A 24,173-nucleotide genomic window follows, 5' to 3' on the forward strand; every position below is an offset into this window, starting at 1 on the left:
GTTGTTCCGAATTTGGGGGATTTAGGCAGGAGATCTTGAACTTCATTAAGGGAATCAAGGTTTCCTTCCAAATCTCAAAGAAAGGAGACTGTCGCGTATTGACGGAATCTCGAAATCGAGAATTTCTTCTCACACATTTTATAATTGTGACGACATAACGCATGTTCAAAGTTGTCTTGAATGGTCTCTCTAGTGACAATATGTCACTTGAAGAGATCAAAAATGGAATAAATAATTTACTTGGATTTTCCCCAGTCCAAGTAATCATTATGAAAAAGAGAACCCAATCTGGCATTGTTCGGAAAGGGCTTTCTCAAGAATATTATTTAGTTCACTTCAAGAAAAAAGAACTAAATAATATTGAAGCTTTAGTAAAGGCAAAACTTATGTTTGATGTCTGTGTGACAGTGCCGTCGGTGCCAAAAGTGGGATCATGAAAAAAAACATTGCCACATCGATGCTAAATGCATGATTTGCGGAGGATTATTCTCACGCTAAGGACGTTTGTGCTGGGAAGGATGATATCACAAAGTTTGTATGAGCGAATTGTGGGGGCCTTTATAAGTCAAACTTTTGGGAATGCCCTTCGTGTAGGCGAGTCGTCAAGGCTTGTTCTAGGCAGATGAACGGTTATGTTTTTCGTTTCCGGAATTCCCCTGGTAGAGTATCGAACAATGCTCAGTTTTCAATTAACGATCACTTTATTAAGAATCATACCCATCAGGAAGATTATGATCATGCTCATTAATTTTATTCCGTCGGCTAGCCTTTTTTTAATTTCGAATGGATCTACTCAAAGAAACTCGTATGCCGATATTGTAACACTCCTCCACTTCAAATTGTCTTCCAACGGATAACCGTTCTAATTGTTCCAAATCATATGGAAAAACCCCTGCCGCCAAAGGAAACTCCTATTCCGCCTCTCCATTAACGGATAATCCCAACAAACATCATCAGAAAATGCATCCACTTGAAATGTCTGCGTCTGCTTTTGATTTTTCAACTGAAGAATTGAATCAAATGATTGATGCCACGTTCAAATCCATTACAATGGATGAAGCAGCCTTAGTTGGTGCAAAATTTACTAACAAAACTGTTATCGAATTTCGCTTTCCAATGGACCCATTTTGTTTTTAACTTTAAATTGGAATGCTCGTACTTTGAATTGTAAAGAGGACGAGCTGTTTGATTTTCCAACTCAAAAGAGATCCAAACGTTATTGTTTATCGTTATGATCTACTTGATGGGACATGTGAGGGATTGGCAACCATCATTAATAGGCGTGTAAAACATCAATTTTTTTCGTCATTTGGAACCAATTTTTTTGAAACTTCGGGTGTTTCGGTTAAAACGCTTGGTGAATATATTTTCATAACTGCCTACTAGCCTTTTCACTGCACTGGGCAGCAAGTTAATTTGCTCCAAAATAACTTCTGGAAATTGGCTAGCAATAAGTCAAATTTGTTTTGCCATTTTTGACTTCAATGCCAAACATCGCTCTTGGAATAATTGGCAAAGTAAATCCAAAGGCAGAATTTTATTTGACGAGCGCTCTTCCGGATATTTCTGAATTCAATACCCTGAGAGCCCTACTTGTTTTTCTCTTCTAGAAACCCTTCTACGATTAATTTGGTCTCAACCGACTCTAGCCATCTTTGTGGCCAACTGGTTACTCATGCTGATTGTGATTCTGATCATGTCCCTGTTACATTTCAAATATCCCAAGAAGCGATTCTCAATCCTATCAGCTTCACTTTCAATTATTTTTGAGCCGACTGGAATACATACGAAACATAAATCTATAGTTATCTTGATATTAACATTTTTTTGCAAACGAAAGTTGATATTGACAATGCTCTCGAAGCATTGCAATACGAAAATGTGAAGTTGAATTCAATTTAGAGATTATAGACGATGATTTTAAACTCTCAATCCATCTTGAAAACGTGAGTAAAAGGCAATTTCAACGCACTCGTGATCCTGCTATGAAAATTATATAAACTTAGAATAACCTCAGAAGCCAATACCGTCATTGAAAGAAGAAAACAAATCATTACTAACTGATTACAAAAAAAGCTTCAAAACTTGCTTTGCAGTTTGAAAGCGCCTACAATTTAAATTTTGGACTCGCTGGTCCAATAGAAAATCATGTTCAAAAGTATTCTCAATCCAAAGAATATTTTCGAAAATTCCAGGGAGACTGATTTGTAAGTAGGGAGAACTGTTAACATTAAAAAATATGAAAGCCCCTGGCAATGATGGAATTTTTTCAATCTTCATCAAGAAACTTCCAGAAAGTAGCTTTTTATTCTAGGTTGATATATTTAACAAATATTTTCAGTTACAACATGGCTGGCCTGAAAATGTGTTTGTATATAAAAAGTTTGTTCTTAAGACAAAGTTTAGATTGTCTGTACAGGAATGGATAATTAGATGTTTAATCTTATTTTTTTTATCTAGCACGAGCCCTAGATACTTAACTTCATCTAACCATTTTGTTGGAACCTCTTTCATCGTGACAGATATTTTCCCAAGGATTCCACAAAAGTTTCCTCCAGGAATAGATTTAACAAGGTCATTGAAAATTCCTTCAAGATATTCTCTATAATACTGGCAATTCTACCATGAATTTCTAGAGGAATTTTAACGGATTTTTTTTCGGAAACTTCACAATAGATTTCGTAAGTTCTTCAATAAGGTTTTCCTCAAGGTTATCGATCAGAGATTACTGGAAAAATTCCACCAAAAATATTCCTAGGAATTCTATCAAAGATTCCTTCAGGAATTTTATCAGAGGTTCTTCTAACAAGAACGGATTTATTAAGCAATTTTACTATGCATTCCAACAGGGATTTGAACAGAGATTTTCCCAATGATTCCTTCAGAATTTCCTCCAGTAATAGTCCAATTATTGTTCCTGAATTATCTTCAGGGATGCTTGTATGTATTCTTCTAGATTTTTTTTCTAAGTTATATTCCAGAGATTTTTTCAGAGTTTCCTCCTGCAAATCTTCCAAATAATCCTCCAGAGATTTATACAGTGGTCAGCAATTCGTCAATAATCATCGCAGGATTGCTTTTTGAAGTTTCTTCAAGGATACTGTCAGGAATTCTTTCAGCTAGGTCTCTCATGATGCTCTGGAATTTACTTCTTGAATATTTTTTATAAAAACCTTTGAGAATTCATCTTAAAGTTTCTACAGAAACATAAGATGTTTTATAAACTCCTCCAGTAATAAATTTTGATATATCTCTAAAACTATTTTTTTTTTAAATTTTTCAAGAAATACATGCAGGTTTTCTTCCTTATATTCTTTCAGGCATCATTCTGGATTTTTTTTCCAAGGCATCACTCACGATTCGTTCAAGAGCTCTCAGACAAACTCCTTCAGTTAGTGCTTCTTTCAATATACAAAACATGACATTTCTTCAAGAACTTTTCTATAGTTTTATCCAATTATTTCTCAAAGGGTTCTTCAAAAATTTCTTCAAAGATTCCTCCAGAAACTTCTTCTGATATTTGACTAAACCATCGATGTTATTGAATCGATTCGCCGATTCAATCGAATCCTTGGTTCTGATGTTTTTGAATTGATTAGGTACAGGAATGAGTCTGAAATTTATTTTAAAAAATGCACTCAAAATGAGATGAATTGCATTTCTATTGTATTTCTAATTTTCTACAGTTTAAACGTTATTGAAATTCAATGACAAATAAAAACGTTCAAGAGTAGTACTTTTTTTCCATCACATCTAATAAAACACTTTAACTGATTCAAATCCTTTGAGTGGATTTCTTCCACATATTTCTCTTGAATACTTTGATTATATTACCTTTTAGGGATTATCTCCAATAGGGCCTCATTTCTCTAAATACAAAAAGGAATACTTTTGACATTATTTACTGGTTGCCTGTTGAAATGATTACAGAGAATTTCCTCTACTGTTTGCAACAAAGGTCACTCCTTTGTTCCGACTCCAATTAAGTGCGAGGTATTCTTCCCAATAAATCTAACTGTGATTTCTACCAGAAATCTCAACTTATTCTCTCTGTAATTTCTTCGTAAGTATTCTTCCTGCAATATCTTCAGGAGCTTCTCCAGAGATTCATCCGAAAATTCTTCCGGAAATTCCTCCAAAGATTCTCAGAAGTAGATTTTAAGTAGATCCCTGGAAAATTTTTTGGAGAAGTCTCTGAAGAAATCTTTAAAGGTAGGGAGCAGGATCCTATTCTTGGCACTTTTGATTCACTTCGGCATAGGGGTCTTTTGAAAGGTAAAGAGCTCATATTTGGCCACAACATGTGCCGTACTGATTGCCTTTTGACTGCAAAGTTTCAGACAATTCGGCCAAGAAAAAAACACCATGCCAAAGTGAATCATGGAAGTGCCCAAGTGGTTCAGGGTGCAGCTATTTTTTTGCGAATTTTTGGAGGAATAACTTGAGAAATTCTAAGAGGATTCCCTGAAAAACGGAAGAAATTATGAAATATATGGAGCGTTCTTTGGACAAAAATAAAGAAGAAGAAATTCAAGCAAACCAATTATTTCGCAACTATTGAAAAGCTAGACATTACATATAGTTTGCAATTGGATTAAATGGACAAATAGATGTGAAGTTTTGCGAAAAAGTTACACGTCTTCTCAGTGAGAATCGAACTCACGACTCCCTGATCTCTAGTTGGGGCACGTTACCCCTACGCCATGAGAGGACTCTATTATCACGTGGTCCTCTTTCGCAAAGTGCACCACTTTCGGAAGAATTAGATGCCCATCCAAACTCAACGCTTTCTATATATATCCAATGCCTAGCCCGAGAACGCATTATTTTTTAGGTATTGAAATAGCACACTACACTAGCCAGCAACTGCGCTGGCTGAAGTTTCTATTGTGTGGGCTTCCACGCGTTGTGTTTGGATGGGCATCTAATTCTTCCGAAAGAGGTGTACTTTGTGAAAAAGGACCATGTGATTATTGAGCTGAAATCGAATTCAGGTTAACTTCAGCGATCATGAGTCCTCTCATGGCGTAGGGGTAACGCGCCCTATCTAGAGATCAGGGAGTCGTGAGTTCGATTCTCACTGCGAAGACGTGTAACTTTTTCGCAAAACTTCACATCAATTTGTCCATTTAATCCAATTGCAAACTATATGTAATGTCTAGCTTTTCGGTAGTTGTTAAACTTCCACTCGGTTGGTTAGCCGTAAACCACGATTCTTAATTAAAAACAAGCAATTATTTCGGATCTTATCACTACAACTCATTTACCGTCTTTTTAAACCCTTTCTAAGGCTCCTTTGAACCATCGTTCAGTTTTGTCGTCGTACGTGAAACATCTCTTATATATTTGAGAAGTAGTTCACGATCTAAGGGCGAATGCGAATGCGGAAAATTATTCACGTGTTGTATCATTTCATCAATTTCTCTTGAATGCTTTGGATATAACAATAATTTCATGAATTCTTCCAATAGGTCCTCAATTCTCTGGATATAACAGCAATTACTCTTAAAGTTCTTTATGGGAAGCCTGTACAAATAATAATAGAGTTTCCTCCACTTTTTTTCTATAAAAGGTTACTCTTAATTTCCTCCTCTGGTGCTGCAAGGAATTCTTTAAAAAAGTCGAACTGTGTTTCCTTCAAAAATTTCTACCAGAAACTTCAACTAGAGTTTTTCCAAGGATTCGTGCAGGAATTCCTCATGATATTCTTTCAGGAATTCATCCAATAATTCCTCCTGCAGAGATTCTTTAAAAAATCATCTAGAATTTCCTCCAAGAAATCTCATTAGAATGAGATCCCTTGAAAAAAAAAGTCTCGTGAGGTAAAGAAGTTTTGAAGCAATCCAAAGAGATTTTTTTTAAGAAATCACTTGTGAAATTCTTGGAAGAATTTCTGGAAAACGTTTGATTAAAGGTCCAATGGAATTTCTATAGTTTTTCTGGAGGCGCACATAGAGGAATCGAAGCAAGTATTAATGCATTTTCGTTGTAGCATTTCCTTAACGAATCTTAGAAAAAAATGATGCAGGTGTTTTTTCATCAACTCCTTCAGGAATCCCTTGAGCACTTTTTAAGCTAACTTCTGAGAGAAATGTCTGGAACTGTAATAAAAAAAGTCATGGAAAAAATCCAAGCAAATTAATTTTTTTTTATTATAATTTTTATCTTTACAAGTAACTTACCGTTCCTTAAAAATTCTTCTAAGGCGTCCTTGAACCAACATTCAGTTTTGTCGCCATACGTGATTTTTTTAAATACTTGAGAAGTTGTTCGCGATCTAGGTATTCCGGTAAAACTCAGTAGTCTTTTAGCTTTGCAATTTGGAAAGAAACCGGACCACGACTGGCGACATCCTTCGCTTTCCTTGCTTGAGGCTCTTTGATCTTGGGCAAGAAAGCTTGCCTTAAGTATCAAATTCATTTCTTGACACATTTTTCAACATTATTTCTTCACGCTTAAAAGATTTTTAATCCTCCGAAGAAATGATATTCCTTCATTTTTTGCCATATTTCACACTGGTTACTACCGATAACTATATTTTATGTACGTCAACACACTATGGGGAAAGTGGTAGCTAAAAATTGAAAAATTGACTTACTTTGGATGGCGTGTCCTGTATACCATTTGATAGCCGGATAGTTCAAACCTAGGTTCTCAAAATGTCAACCCTCTGTGATGAAAAACTCATTACGCCACAGATATCAGACTTAGAAAAAATGTATTTCAAACAAATATCTTAACTTTAAAATTGGTATGTTGCTGAGGGTATCCGGGTTATTGAAGTTTGTAAAAAGTGGGCGATTATTAAAAACATTTGTTTTTGCCTAAGTTGGACTAAGCACATTTGTTTTTGCCTAAGCGACCTGTAGCACATTAATCAAATTTGTTTAGCTGTATCAACGCCCTGGTGAATTTGGACCATACCTCATATAGATTTTTGCAAAGTCATGAGCATGTTAACGCCCTCGAAAATCGAAATTTTCTAGCCATGGTGAATTATTATAAATTTAAATATTAAGTTGTAGGTTATGGCCTTCAGTCTATTATGCTCAAAAACGGATTTTAAGTTTTCATCCGACGTTTCGGACACATTTATTGTGCCTTTTTCAAGGCACAATAAATGTGTCCGAAACGTCGGATGAAAACTTAAAATCCGTTTTTGAGCATAATAGACTGAAGGCCATAACCTACAACATAATCATCACAGTCGTATCCCTGAGAAAGTTCTAAATATTAATATTTGCAAGACCATGAGCGTTTCAACGCCAATTTGAATTTTCCACACGTAGATCTTTGCGAGATCATGAGCATGTTAACGCCTTGTATGACTTCCATAGATGTTTCCTAGCTGTATCAGCGCCCTAGAGCAACTAACATTTTAGCCCTGAAATGATGTGGCTTTAACTCACGCAGAACTATGTAAAGTCTAGAGCATGTTGACGCCCTGCATGACTTAAATCGAGACTTTCTAGCAAGGAACGGTGACGCATGGAGGTGTGATGTGATGAAATGTGATGGTGTTTTTCATGGAGTGGAGTAGGAAGCCTCGTGAAAAACGACGGAATAATGACGGCAGATTCCTACATCAACATCTTGCGGGAAAATCTGGAGGTTTCGCTGATCCAGACGTGCCTTGAAGAGAAATTCATATTTCTCTAGAACAACGACCCGAACCATACTACCAAGAAGACCAAGTCTTTCTTCCGATCTTGTAGGATTAAACCACTGGAATGGTCTCCACAAAGCCCAGACCTCAACCCCATCGAGAATTTGTGGGCGATTCTCGATGCCAGGGTTGACAAAACTGGTGTTACAAACAAAAATAATTATTTTGAAGCCTTGGAGCGCGCCTGGGAAGAACTAAATCCATAACACCTACAAAACCTGGTGAGAAGCATGCCGAAGCGCCTCCAGCAAATCCTTAAGGCCAAAGGAGCACACATTTACTAGTAAATTGCTTTTTATTTTTCTTAAATCATCTCCTCTGGGACCAAGGAGAAAGTGGGCACTTTTTTTTGTCACTATTTTTTTTTATTACAAATTTATTTTTTTTCCTTTGAGTAAAACTCTTTTTTATCAAATTTTCGTAGGTGCAACTTTAAAAAATATCAAAAATAAAATATCAAAAAAGGTTTAAGTGTGTTAACTTCAATTTGAACCAAATCAATGAGAGAAATTCTAAAACTGGTAAGGTGGGCACTTTATTTTGTCTATCAGTGTTATATGAAAGTATGAAAAAATGTGGAAAAAAATGGTCACCATTTTGTATGGAGCCGCCCTTTAGTCTAACGAAAAATTGAAGGTACGAATATTCGAAAAGGGATCAACAAGTTTAAAAACGCACTGAGAAATACTTCTATATTACATTTTTTTTAGCATTCTCCCTGACTTCCATAGTTCCATTATTCCACACTTTTACCTTCAGTATTGTGTATTTCTTTCACTACTGGATTATGAAGTGCGGCCTCATAAGTGCGAAAGTGTGAATAAAAGTGCGGGATTGCATTGAATCCTGTTGGTGTCTTCAGAGCACTTAGTCTTTAATTTACGAAGAAGGACACCTACCCGATTTGATGCAATTTCGCACTTCCGAACGGCTTTTCCCTTACACAGATTTCCTACATCAAACCGCAGTCACATTTCCGTCGTCTGTCATGTCAATTACTTTGTTTACTGCATCATCGCCAGAGAGCCCCGCATGGAACGAAGCGAGTGTCTTCATGGAAATGGCTCATTTCTCTTTAATGTCATTGTTGATGTTGTTTACCATTCTCCTCCGTTCACGAAACTCCACTAGGGAAGTCCTGCAGTACTGCAATTATAGGACGGTTTTCTTGCTTCCGGTCCCGTTTGCCTACCCACCCGGCAGATTGTCGTTTGCAATCTGCGAGTGCAACAAATATAAAAGCAAACAAATTGTCATAGTCATAGAGTTTTCCCATGGAAAAAGGGACGCGATTTGCATACCGGGAGTACTTAAGCCACGAATGGAGGAGTCCTGGGCATGTGCCGGAATTGGATACTGAACGTGGAAGGCGAATACCTAGCCATTTGTAATTCAAATTTCTGGCCGGAGATTCCATTGGATGCCGCCCTATGGGCCAGAAACTAGAATTTCGCGACAACATTCAAAACCACTTTTTTTTCTCATTATTGAGAACAGTTGTGAATGTTTTATTTATGGTGATTATAGAACGAAGCCACACCTCAAATTTTCAAGAGCACAAGACTTGAGAACCAAACAGCTCTCCGCGTTGAAAATGTATCACATTGGTCACCACCATCAAACAAGTAATTTGATTGATTTTCAAAACTGTTGTCAGATTCTTCAGTCTTGTGCGCTTGAAAATTCAAAGTTAAGCTTCGTTTTATAATCACCTTAATTCAATCCATAGACTTTCTTTGCATATTTTTGAGTAGAACTTGGTTGGAACAAACTCTTTTTTTCAGTGCGCATCGTACCTTCATGCTGTTACTGTGCGTACATGAATTCTCTCTGCTCTTGGAAATTTTTTTTTTTAATTATCTAAAGCAATAAAACAGTACTTTTCAGTGCTAAAATTAAAAACGGTACTTTTCAGTGCTACTAAAACAGTGCTTTTCAGAACTTTTCGTGTTGAAACGAGCAATCAGTTCGATGCTCTAGACAAATTTTCCGAACACCAAATCGAAGCAGTCTCTAGCCCAGGCTCTTTGACTCGAGTGAGGAAGCAAAGAGTGCCACCTATCGTTGTCAGTTGTTCCGAATTTGGGGGATTTAGGCAGGAGATCTTGAACTCCATTAGGGAAATCAAGGCCTTCTTCCAAATCGCAAAGAAAGGAGACTGTCGCGTTTTGCCGGAAACTCTTAAAGATCGCGAACTTCCTCTCAAACATCTTGAAGTTCTCTTCAAGAAGCAAACATTTTTACTTATGACGACAAAACTGAACGTTTGTTCAAAGTCATCTTGAAAGATCTCTCAAGTGACTATAAGTCACCTGAAGGAATTTAAAATAGAATTAATGGTTTACTTGGATTTTCCCCAGTCCAACTAATCATTATGAAAAAGTGAACCCAATCTGGCATTGTTCGAAAAGGACTTTCTCGTGTGACATCAGAAGATTTCCAGAAACCTGGAGGAAATTATCAGAACCCCACTCAGTGCCGTCGGTGCCAAAAGTGGGGTCATGGTACAAAAAATTGTCGCATGGATGCTAAATTCATGATTTGCGGAGGTTCTTTTCACGCTAAGGACGTCTGTCCAGTGAAAGAAGATACCACCAAGTTAATATGCTCTAATTGCGGGGCTAATCATAAGTCCAATTATTGGAATTGTCCTTCACGCAAAAGGGTCATTGAGGCTCGTGCCAGGCAGATGAAAGATAATATCCGTTACGATAACGGTCGTTTCCGGAATTTGCCTGGTAGAGTATCGAACAATGCTCATTTTTCAGTTAACGATCGCATGATTAGGAATCATACCCATCAGGAAGATTGTAATCATGCTCATTCACAAACTAATTTTAATCCGTCGGGTAGCCGTTCGAATCTTCTAATTTCAAAAGTATCTACCCACGGAAAATCCTTTGCCGATATCGTAGCAGGTAATTTGAACTCCCCCCCTATTCGTACTATGAGTACCCATTCTACTTGTTTCGAATCAAATGGAAAAAACCCTTCCGCAACAGGTAACATCTACTCCGCCTGTTCGTCTACCGAAAATTCTAACGGAAAATCATCAAATGTACCCACTTCAAGTGATTTGTCTGCCTCTGATTTCAATTTTCTAACTGAACAATTGAATCTAATGATTGATGCAATGTTTAAAGTCACCACTATGACTGAAGCAGTCCAAGTTGGTGTAAAATTCACAAACCAAATTGTTATTGGATTACGTTTTTCTAATGGATTCAAATGCTCGTTCTCTAAATGGCACAGAGGACGAGCTGTTTAATTTTCTTACAGTTAATAATGTGCATATCCCTTTCGGGATGAACCAGCACAATTGCCAATAAATCATTGTTTTACTAAACTTTTTCGATTTCAATTATTGAATTATCATTGATACTTGTAATCAAGCACAACAGCTTTTGTTTACATCGTGTTTAGAAAACACCAGCTCAGGGTAAACAAAATGTAAACAAACACCGTAAGAATTGAAAAAGTTTTATCTGTCGCAACTTTTTAACTATTCGTTTTTTCTAGGTATGCACCGATACGAATCGAGAGTGAAAGAGTCATTCTTTGAAATGGTGAAGACCAAATGAAAATTGATTCACACAGTAAATATTTCTGGAGGGACAAAGTGGGACCAGCACAATTGTGCTGGTGCCGGCCCTTACCCGGTCGATGTTCGTTGTAGACTACCAATTTTCATTTTCAGTATTTTGATCGAATTAAGTGGCTGAATCTGGTTCTAATGTCCACAATAGTGCATAATATTGCATTAAAACATGAATGAGTGATTTCATACGAATCATAAGGATGATGTACCGTTCGAAAACTATGTAACAGAAACTCATAGCTTTGGTTTAAAAACATTTATTTTTTATACGTCCATATTTGAAATAGATTGGGAATCACATTTAATGTTTTAAATCTCCTATAGTAAAAGTTGAGGGGACCGTTCAAAAATTACGTCATTCATTTAGGGGAGTAGAGGTGTATGAAAGTGCGACAGTGCATGTGGGCAAAAGCGTGATAGTGGACATGGGGAGGATTTAGATTGACTTAAAAACAATGGACGTAATTTTTGAATTTCCCCTTGCTTTGATAATCGATCAATACCATGTTGACGCGATAATCCATTTTGGTGTTCTACAATGTATGCCGGTTCAATATCTGCCATAATATTTATGAAATTTGACAACTGAAGCTGAAAACCTTTACTAACTATTTGCTTCCGAACCACAGAGTCCTTTAAATGGCATACTATTGATGTATGCAGCCCATGCTGGTCTTCTTCTTCTTCTTCTTGGCATTACATCCTCACTGGGGGGAAAGAGCCTGCTTCTCAGCTTAGTGTTCAATGAGCACTTCCATAGTTATTACCTGAGAGCTTCCATTGCCAAAGTTGCCATCTTCACATTCGTATATTATGTGGCAAGTACGATGAAACTCTATGCCCAGGGAAGTCAAAGAAATTTCCATTACGAAAAGATCCTGGACTGACCGAGAATCGAACCCAGACACCTTCAGCATGGCTTTGCTTTTTAGTCGAGGACTCTAACCACTCGGCTAAGGAAGGCCCCTGCTGGTATTACTCGCAAATATGTTGTTAACGATGTATGAAATGCGTTTGAAATAGTCTACTTAACTATTACACAATGTATGAAGTTATGGAGTTGAGATTATCCGCTCATATAAAAAATATCGTTTCATTCCTTTTACGTTTAAACATATATTGTCTTAATCTGGAATTTTGAGACTTAGATAAGCTGATACATTAACATTAAAAATCTGTAGCCTATCTTGAATATATCCAAAAATTGTCTTCGTCATGTAGTACCCGTTTACATTAATACTGATGACGATGTTCGATGTCATGCACGCATGGGCGTAGCCAGAGGGGGCAATGGCAATCCTCCTTCCCTCTGTACAAAAGAACAATTTTACTAAGAGAATAAATCTTGTGTTTGAATTCTTCAAAGATTGTCTCCAGCACTCGTATTTATGCAGTAGTTACGTCATGATAGATTATAAAACTTAAAAAGTCTACCAAACATCAGACATTTTGAAAACATCTTGCCAGACATTGTTCGAAGGTTTTATCAACAGTCCGCAATGGAGATATGTACAGCTGAGTAGTCGACAAACGAATTACATACATTCTCGAGTATCAGTAAATCGTGCTTCGTTACTTGGCAACCTGGCAATTATTTGTTAAAAATGAAAAACCGAAAAACACAGCCGAGTTCACGAAAAAGAAATTTGGTATGTAGGTTCATTCATGAATTCCTCTAAAAATTTCTCTAAAGGTTAAGATGCATCGAAGCCAAATCTCGAATTTTCAAGAGCACATATCTAGAGAACCAGGTAACCGTTTGTACTATAAATTTAACTTATTGGTCACATTTTGTTACATTCTTTCAGGTTTTTTTTAAAGTAATATCTCGAAGATTTCCTTTAAAATTTGCTCCTAATGTTTTATTGGTTTTCTGCCTTGAATAACTCTATTAGCTCTTGAAAGTATCCCTTCAAAACTAAATTTTGATGAAATTTGCTCACAGTATTCTTAATGTAGTTTGGCCTAGGACTCATCAATAGTTTCAAAAACTCCTCTTAAAACTGTCTTAGAGATTCCTTCAGAAATTCCTCTAATTTCACTTCTATTTTTTTGCAAAATTGCTAAGATTATGAAGGATTCTTACTGGAATCATCTCACGAGATTTTTCATTAATTCGACCAGGAATTTCACGAAGTTCTTTTTCAAGCATTTAATCATCCCATAGGTATGGAAATAATTTCAGATATTTATTCACGACTTTATCGAATGTCATTTATGAATACCTCTAAGAACACAAAAAAATCGCAAACTGAAGAAAGTTTCTTAAAATATTATTTTTAAATTTTCATACTGGAAACAATTTTTTTACAACAATCCCCGGTCAAATTCTTGATGAAACTTTTAAAACAATTCTATAAAAATTAAAATTTAATTAAAAATTAAATTTAATAATGTTTTAAAATTTACATAGAAATCTCCAGTTGAAATATTCTATGAATTATACTTAAAGGAGTTGCAAGAAGAGCTTCGAGGCAATTACTGATGTCATTTTAAAAGAAATTCTGGAAAAATAACCTAAAGAAATTTTCGATTGATTTTTCTTAGGAATTGCGGTGTCCTAAGAAAAATGCTTAGATAATTCAACGGTTAGGTAGAACTAAGATTCAGATTGATGCCGGTTGTCTTACAGGCCAAAGCAAAATTGCCGATCAAAGGGATCCTTTGGCGTGAAATTTGAGAATGAAATATTGAGGGCCGCTTTTCTCCCCCTGATAAACAAAAAAAACTTGACTACGCCCATCTCCCTCGCCCCCTTTAAAAGCTATGTAGGACGTAAACGCAGAGCCGTAGCGTGGCCTCATAGCGCCCTTGGCGAACGGAAATTTGAGCGCCCCTTTAAAGTTCGAGTTTTTTTTCCATTATGTCAAAGGTCATAATGAAGCTATTATTATAATTTTCAATAGGAACATTGAATTATTGGATAAAATTCGGTAAAAAGTCATAAACATTATTTCAAATATTATTCTTAGGAGGACTAACTGATAGGACTGACACGAAGAATAATAATTTTTTCAACCCATTTCCTGTTTATATGTCAGAGAAAAATCTGCAGAAGTTACTGAAATCTATTGAACATTTTTCTTAAAATTTATGTGTAATGCATATTATCAAAGGAATTTTAGTAGACAATTGTTTAGATTCTTGTTCAAGATTTTTCAAAAAAAAATCCATCAATACAATTTAATTTTTTTGATCAAAAAATCGAGAACAACTGCAGATAATTTTAATGAATACTTTAAAAATTTCGTCATAAAGCTTTTTCGAATAATGTCGCTTCGTTAAGAAACATCTAACAATTTGAGGAATATGTGCCAAAGCAGCTCTAATAAGTTATGTTGAAAATTGAAATTTTTTTTGGCAGAAAATTGCATTATGATTCAATAAAAGCTTTCTTTGAATGTTATTGAGAGGTTTACGTTTATTTTCTACTTGAAAACTAAAATATGGGTTAGTGATATGAATTGATTGTACATTTGAAATTATTGCTCAGTTTTATCACTTTCTGTTTTCATTTCAATGTTAAATTAGTCTCTAATACCCTAGCAAGGAATTTTGTTAGAATTGTTCTCTACATTTAAACGGAATCTTTGATAACTCGAAAGTCACGTGATGACACCGTACAGAACTGACAAAATTTAATATCCTTCTTAAAATTCTGTCAAAAACTCCTGGTAAAACTATGTGAAAAATTTGACCAAAACTTTCTAATAAAAATAAGCCCCGATTTGTGTGAAATTATTACCTATAATTCTGCTGCTTTAATGCGAATTATCTCAGAATCCAAATATGGCCAACATCTAGGTTACCGCTTTTAAAGATCTCTGGTGAATCGAGAAAAATTCGAACCCCGAAATAGTTCTCTAGTCGGACTAGTTAGGCCCCACAATTATGTTTTTAGAGGCGCCCTTATTTAATATGTATTTTCCAAATTTTACCAAGTTTGTCACGCGTTTTGGCGCCCCCTAAAGACTGGCGCCCTTGGCGGCTGCCAACCTGGCCAACCGCACGCTACGGCACTGCGTAAACGTAGTTCATAAGCAAATATTAACACGTTAAAATTTGAAAAACAGAAACAAAATATATGTCCCGATTTTGTCAGGTTCTCCATTTTGTCAGCCTAAAATTCATCGGGAGGCTGACAAAATCGGGTCTCTACTGTATTACAATGACTTAAAATCCATTTTAAGCAAATAGACTCGATGTAAAAAATAAAATAAAGTAAATTTGATATTGGGAGCCAGATAGCCATAACGGTATACACGCAGATACTAAGCAAGATCATGCTGAGGGTCGTAGGTTAGAGTCCAGCCGGTCGAGCATCTTTTCGTAAAGGGAATTTTCTCGACTTCCCTGAGCGTAGAGTATGATCGTACCTGTCACACGATATACACATGCAACATTGGTCGATTGACATAGAGAGCTGTTAGTTAATATCTGTGGAAGTGCTCATGAGAAGTTGAGAAGCAGGCTTTTTTAGCGTCAGAAAGAAGAAGAAATTTTATGGTAATTATTTGCACTTAAAAACGTCCAAGCTGTTGGGCACATATAACGTAAACTTACATGATTTTTTAGGAAAGCTGCTTACGCAGACTGAATATTTTGACGTTTCCATTTTTGCTCTAGGAATAAAATGAATGATTCCAGTTATTTAAAATAAATTAGTTCCATGTTACTCACCTTAACAAAAACATCGTTCAAGCATCATTTGAAGGAGGGCTATGTGATTTCAAAAGTGATAGTGTATATGTTAGGTAAAGTGAGTGAAAGAGGTTGGAGGGAGTCTCTAAAAAAATAATTTAATTTTCGAGCCTAGTACACGACTCTGACAACGGCCTTAGTGGAGGTTGAATTATGCGTAACTGTCAAAGGATACAAACTGTAGTGGAATAAAATGATATAGTTCTCAATTCGGTATTCATTTATTTATAAATATTCCACTAAACAATTCGAAGGTTTATTATTATTTTCAATTTTAATTTTTATTGCATAATTATTTTTGAGGAAAAATCCCACATAATTTAGAAGGATATAAACAAACATAGCAAAACAAAGACGATTGATTGAGCCAATTAGTTTTCAAGTTATTCACACATGTATGTTTATCCATTTTTATATGACGTGGACTAGTTCTTGAATAATCTCGATTAACGTCATCGTCACGTGATGCATTGAATCTTAGAGAGAATATGAAGTATTTTTATCTCTCGTACATTGTTCTCGTTCCATTTATAAAAAAAATCATATTAATTAAAGCACATTATTTTTTTAAATTTCAATGTGCATTAAAAAAAACATAATTATTTCTGAATTTTTGGGTCACCCTATGTTACGAAAGAGCACCCTAATGACGAAATAAAAAAATACGGGTGCAAAATTTTTAAAAAAGGCATGACTTGAAAAACTTTCTTAAAAAATAAAAAAAAGATATTTTTTTTTTTTCGAACATCGACCGCCTTGGGGACGGACCAGCACAATTGTGCTGGTCTGAATTTGACCCTAAAAAGTTCATGGAGTAATAGAATAGCCAAAATAAAGAATGTTTTGTTCTACGAGATGATGAGTTTATAAGGTAAATTTTGAAATAATCACTCAAATATGGTCCGTCCCGAAAGGGATATAGCAGTTGTTACCGAAACCCGGAGTGTTGCGATGGATCTTCTTCGTGAACAATGATCGACGCATCTTCGCGATCCAATATTCGCCAAAATTCATTTTTCATTTTTGAGTCACGAAGAGCATCGCAAAAAACGAACGGATGCAACGCCGAAGAAGCAAAATTAACACACCGATAAGTGTTTCGCGTAGCCTTTCCATTCGTAGGATTCATTTATCCACGCGCTGTTCATTCTGGTGATTCATTGCAAGGTTGCTTCTTCTCGTAAAGTCAAGCAAACATTCCACGCTAAGCCAGCTCCATGCAGCGCATGTATTAAAACTGCACAGAATGAGGCAACCAATGCATAACTGGCTGACTGAGTGAAAATTCTCGTCGCACTCATTCTGTGAGTTGCCGAAATTCATCGTGCCTCTCGTTTCCGATCGTTGTTCAGCAACAACAACAACATCGGCGAAACGTATTTAAAACCTGGATCTAAACTCAAAAGAGATCCTAACTTTTTTGTTTATCGTAATGATCGACTTGATGAGGCATGTGGAGGAGTTGCAATCATCATCCATAGGCGTATAAAACATCAACTGTTTTCGTCATTTGAAACTAAAGTTTTTGAAACTTTAGGTGTTTCAGTTGAAACACAGCTTGGTGAATATACTTTCATAGCTGCCTATTTACCTTTTCAATGCCCTGGACAGCAAATTAATTTGCTCCAAACTGACTTGCGAAAATTGACTCGCAATAAGTCAAATATTTTTGTCATTGGTGACTTTAATTCCAATGGCAGAATTTTATTTGATGAGTGCTCTTCAGGATATTTCTCAACTCAATACTCTGATAGCCCTATGTGTTTTTCTCTTCTAGAAATCCTTCTACGATTGATTTGGTCTTAACCGACTCTAGTCATCTTTGTAGCCAAAATTTGAATCCGTGATTATAGACGATGATCCTCAACTGTTGATCCATCTTAAAAACGTGAGGAGAAGGTAATTTCAACGCACTTGCGATCCTGCTTGAAAATTATATGGCAGGATTTGCAGACAAAAAAATCAAGAAACGTTTTTCACAATTAAGAAATAAAAATTTTGAAAAAAAAAATTTCTCAATCAAGAGAACGTTTTATTAAATGTCTGCGCGACTGATTTGGAAGAAGTGAGAACTATTATTAAAAAAAATGTGAAAGCTCCTGGCGATGATGGAATTTTCTACATCCTCATCAAGAACCTTCAGAAAGTAGATTATCATTTTTATTTGATATATTTAACCGATGTTTTCAATGAGCATATTTTCCCGACAAATGTAAAAATGCTAAGGTTGTTTGAATTTTAAAACCAGACAAAAATCCTATAGAAGCTTCTAGCTATCGTCCAATCAGTTTGCTTTCCTCCATCAGTAAACTTTTTGAAAAGGTTATTTTGAACAGAATGATGGACCACATCAACGAAAGATTCGTTCCAACAAATCTGAAGGCTATTCTACTGGTCTTGCTAAAAAAAGCATTCGACAGTGTTTGGCATGAAGGTTGCATTGTAAAATTAAAAAAGTTTTATTTTCCAACATACATTGTTAGAAAAATACAAAGTTATCTGTCAAATCGTACACTTCAGGTTAATTATCAGAACTCCAGATCTGAAAGACTTCCTGTAAGAGCTGGTGTTCCCCAAGGCAGCATTTTGGGACCAATATTATACAATATTTTCACATCTGACTTACCTGAGTTACCTCAGGGATGTCAAAAATCTTTGTTTGCGGATGACACAGGCCTCTCCGCCAAAGGACGAAGCCTGCGTGTCATCTGTAGTCGATTGCAAAAAAGTTTGGATATTTTCCTTCATACTTGCAAAAATGGAAGATTTCTCCTTATGCTTCCAAAACTTAACTAATAATATTCCCACGTAAACCAAAAGCTCTTTATTTGAAACCTTCAAGCAGACATGTTGTCGCGATGAAAGCGGTTCCAATAATTTTGTCAGATGAAGTTAAGTACCTAGGGCTCATGCTAGATAAGAATTTAACTTTCAAAAATCGCATTGAGAGCATTCAAGCCAAATGTAATAAATATGTAAAATGTCTCTATCCCCTTATTAATAGAAAATCAAAACATTGTCTTAAGAGCAAGCTTTTGATATTCAAACAAATTTTAAGGCCAGCCATGTTGTATGCTGTACCAATATGCACTAGCTGTTGTAATACCAGCGAGAAAGCCCTGCAGAGAATTCAAAATAAAATTTTGAAAACGATTCTGAGACTTCCTCCCTGGTATAGTACCAATGAGTTACATAGAATATCCAATGTTGAAACATTGGAACAAATGTCAAATAAAATAATAAATATTTTCAGGCAAAAATCGTTACAATCTTCTATTGCCACGAATAATGCGTTATATGTTTAGGTTAAGTTAGGTTAAGTATATTCAAAGCGTTTTTTTCTCTCTTATAAGCAGGTGAAATCAACTCACCTGTAAAAAATCTGAACTGCTACGACAAATGAAATGTAATATGTTGTTAACAAAATGTTAATAAAATCTTAAATTTGTTTTACCAAATTAGGATGATAGAACACAGAACACCTAGATATAAGAAATAATGAATGTAATGTTTGGAATGATACTAATAAAGAAATCAAAAAAAAAAAAAAAAAACAAATTATCCTTACGTCCCACCAAAATGTGATCTTCGGCAAAGTTGTAGCTGGGAAGATTTCACATGAGTGAAGTTTGTTCATTTTTTGATAAATTATCATAACGAGCATGTAGAGGACTGAACACAAAAGGTTGGTCTTTTCCATAGTAATTTCCATAGAAATTGCAAGTGTCGTGTGCACAACCAAATCTCCTCCAAATCACTTCAAATTTTGGGAGAATGATTTACATCATAATTGACACCGTTTAAGCATAGGGGAGCAAAAACTTCAAAATTTGTATTAGTCTACCGTACACCCGCCTGAAACGCGAGGCAACAAAAGTTGGATTGGTGGTGAATGTGGCCAAGCGGGACAGGGCTCGCCTAGGTAGCAGTGTTACGGTAGACGGGTATATGTTCGAGGAGTTCGACTAGTTCGTTTACCTTGGATCCTTGCTGACGGCTGACACCAACGTTAGCTGTGAAATACGGAGGTGCATTATCAGTGAAGGTCGGGCCTACTATGGCCACACAAGCTTCGGTCAAAAAGGATTCATACACGCACCAAATATACCATGTGCAAACCGCTCACAATGCCGGTTAGCCACTACGGGCATGAAACGTGGACGATGCTCAAGGAGGACATGCAAGAGCCTTCGAACGTCGGGTACATCTTTGGCAGTATACAGGAGAACGGTGTGTGGCGAAGGATGAATCACGAGCTCGCCCAACTCTACGGCGAACTCAGTATCCAGAAGGTGGCCAAAACTGGAAGGATACGATGGGCAGGGCATGTTGCAAGAATGCCGGACAGCAACCCTGCAAGAATGGTATTCGCTTCGGATTCGGTTGGTACAAGAAGGTATCAAGTGCGTATCGATTTGGCGAACGTGGGGCAGAACCGCGGATGCGGCCACGAACCGAGTATTGTGGCGTAAAAATATTGATTTGGTGTTATCTGTTTAGACGTTAACTAAATAAATGATATCTATTAAAAATGACTATGTATTTCGCAATATGAAGTACAAGCAAATTTCGGTGAAAAATACTACAATATTCTAAAACTCACAATTCAATGCGAAATGTATCTTAACCATTTTCGATCATTATGGATCCGGAAATTTTGTCGCTAAATTTTGATTTCTGGCCTATAGTGCACAATCCACCCACCATTTTGTTTAGGTGCACCGAAGCGAACGCGTTGTGCTTTGTTCTACTATCATCACCACTTGGCGGCGGCGGCAATGGTGGTGAGTTGAATAATATCTAGGTTGTATCATAATTCGAATGGAATGCCCCGGCTGAGCACCATTCTGACCGACCGAAGCTTTCGCCGTTGCTGCTCAAGCAATGTATGAGCCTTCTCCAAATAGCTGACTATAACATTATTTGCCTTGTTACATGACTTGACGCTGCCCGATAGTGTGACTGTGGAGAGTGTACAAATTTAACGATTATGTAAATGATTATGATTCCACTTGAACTACTCCTTTTCCCTGTAATAAAATATAATGTGTAAAGTAGTGTTGTTGCTTTGAATTGCACAGAGGTTTCTTGTTTTAGCTTCGTTGGCACAAGTTCTTGAGTTGAGTTCATTTGGATGAGTGTATGATAACCGTCTGAAAGACTTTGTTTAAGAGGATATGAGGTTCTTCTTCTACGTTCTCACTATGACAGAGCCTGCTTCTCAACTTAGTGTTATTATTAGCACTTCCACAGTTTTAACTCAGAGCTCTCTTTGTCAAAGTTGCCATTTTCGCATTCGTATATCGTGTGGCAGGTACGATTATACTCTATGCCCAGAGAAGTCAAGGAAATTTCCATTACTAAAAGATCCTTAAAATTTAAACTAAAAGATCCGGGAATTTAAACCAGACACCTTCAGCATGGCTTTGCTTTGTAGCCACGGACTCTAAACACTCGGCTAAGGAATGTTGTGAGGTGTGCTCTCTTTTTTATTCAATTATAAAACTGAGACAAAGTCTTCTTTTCAGTTTTGTTTTCTTTAGGCATTTTCAGCTATTAACTGAGAGATTTCTTCGCAAATATTGTCATTTTTGCATTCGTTTATCGTGTTGCAGGTACAATGATACTAATGGACCGACCGGAAATTGAACCCAGACATCTTCAACATGACTTTGCTTTGTAACCGTTATCACTAGGTTTAACAAGGCCCTAACTGCAACTCTACTTAAAACAAATATTTCCGATTGTGGCAACATTCAGCCGGATCATAAACGGGATGGCACTATAAACCAGAATTGTAGCGAATTGTCGCAAATTTTGGTAAACTCCCAAATGGGAACAAAGATAAATTGTTATGCCGGTCGCATTTATCTTCGAGTGCTGTTGTGGAATGCCTTGTTTTAGTAATATACAGCCTTGGAGAAATGTAAAGATATTGTAGCGGTTTCAAGTTTATATTATACTCATGTCGTTTATATGGTGGGATTTTGAGCCGACATCTGCTATATGTGTATTGAAAAATGTGCTAGTTTTCTGCGAAAATATTATATGGTAAAGACGAATCATATCTCTACCGATTGACAGGTGCCAGAGACGACAAATATGAGACTAAACAAATAAATATATTGGATTGTATATTTGCAATGTAGTTCCAAACATCGTCTGTTCTCACAATTCAATTCCGTAGCATCAAAACAATGTCTATCGATTAATTTTAAACAATTCAAGTCAACTATTCCACGCCGTTGCTGAACCGCAACGAATGAAACTGAAAATAGCCCGTCCACGAGAACAGCCGCGGTTCAATGTTTATTGAAACGCACGCCATGGACGAATAGTCGTCATCACGTCAATGCCGGGCCGATGTCGTGCGCTCTTGTGGTGATCGAAGAAGGAAGATCCTCTACCGATAGTTTGTGATCGAGATCGTGGTGCAGTTTGTTTACTCCGAATGAAAGACAGAAAACACGAGCATGAGGCACCTGCCGATCAATCTTCTGGGGCAATGAAATTGAACCGAACCGCATTCTTCTCGCGTAACTGGGTTTTGCGTTCATTGGTGATTTGATTGCTAGGAGAGATGCTGTTGATAGGGATCGAAAAGCAATACCGTTTTGTCTCAAATTCCAATCGTGACTCATATTTTATATACTCGTCTCTTGCAGCTCAAAAAAACCACTCAAACTTCTGCACGAGATGATCAATTATTTCATGATTTATAGGTAGAAAAAATATCATCGATCTTACCAACTAAGTTCTGTGGAATACAATAGTAACCACGGTGCCAATTGTACATTCTTTGTAATAATATTGTGAATCCATTCAAAATAAATAGATTCTACCTCATTACCCCGAATGCCATTTCCCCGAATGCCATCACTCTGAATTTCATTACCCTGAATGTACCATTACCCCGAATTCCATCACCCCGAATGCTATTTCCCCGAATTTACAATTATCTTGACATGATGATATTGATGACATTTCCCCATGATATTGGAATTCGGGGTAATGTCATTCGGGGTGATGGGTCGTTCGGGGTTTTGGAATTCGGGGTAATGGCGTTCAGGTTAGTGGCATTCGGGGTAATGGGATTCGGGGTAATGGGGTAGAATCCATCATTAGCCATAGAAAGTCTGTTCGAAATAAATCGTAAACTATAACATATCTTATTCGTGTAGTTATTCCCTACCAGATTGTAGGGAGCCGGATACTATTCTTGGCACTTATGATTCACTTCGGCAGTGGAGTTTTTTTTTTTTGAAAGCTACTGAGCTCATATTTGGCCACAATGTGCGTCGTATTGAAGTGCTTGGAAGTTGTATCGAGAGTGGTTAACCAAACCGAAATTTGTGGTTACACTACGGAACACGTTTTTGTTTCCAGCACCAAATTACCGCTATTCACTTAATTAAGGGTTGCTGAATCCATTGCCGGTTTCAGAAATATCATAGCACGTCTAGTTTTTGAGATATCCACTGTTGAAAATGCAAAAAATTACTATTTCAGCCAACTTGCGTGCAAGTTTGCCAGCTTGTAAGGTAATATATTGGCTTAATTTGCCACATAATTCAAACTTTATGTATATAACAATACTTATCATTAAAGTGAGAGCGCTTGGCATCACTGTTGAGCGGCAGTCGTGGGCTTGTATCGTGTCCGATTATTTATTAAATTTAACGTGTTTTTGCCATAGTTTAATTACGATTTTCAGTGTTTGTGTTTTCCATGAGTGTTTATTTACGAGAATAAGTTGAAAATGAAGCACACGAAGTGATAAAACCACAAAAAAAGTGATTCCAAAAGTGATTTGTTTTTCATTCCACCATGGATATTTTTTTCTTTTCATGTTGCGTGCGTCGGGTGGTGAAGAATGTTACATGCATCATCGTGGTAGTGCAGCTATACTAATTGACAGTGAACGTATCCATTACGAACACATGATGCAAAGCTGAATTTTTCCAAGCGTTTGTTCAAGTGATACTGTGTCCCGTAAGACAAGACAGACATGTCAACACAATGCGTAGGTGTCGCCGAAACCGAAGCTAAGTATCGTTTTCTTCATTTTGCGAGGTTGTAGGTAGCTAGATTATTTTGTGGATTTCGATTTAAGGCCGTGATGCAACTGTATTTATTACACACGTACACAGTTAACTTCGGTTACGCGTTGGATGTGTGGGTTTCTTGCGGCGCCCGGGGGTTTCTTTG

At 36.7% G+C, this 24,173-nt stretch overlaps 1 protein-coding gene across 3 annotated transcripts in view; it reads left to right on the plus strand.

Annotated features, from left to right (window-relative positions):
- LOC5565305 (trissin receptor) overlaps positions 1-24,173 on the plus strand; it is a 307,255-nt gene that overhangs the window by 21,486 nt on the left and 261,596 nt on the right. The window lies entirely within an intron of this gene.

This window comes from Aedes aegypti, chromosome 2 (assembly GCF_002204515.2).
Source record: "Aedes aegypti strain LVP_AGWG chromosome 2, AaegL5.0 Primary Assembly, whole genome shotgun sequence".
Classification (NCBI taxonomy): Eukaryota; Metazoa; Arthropoda; class Insecta; order Diptera; family Culicidae; genus Aedes; species Aedes aegypti.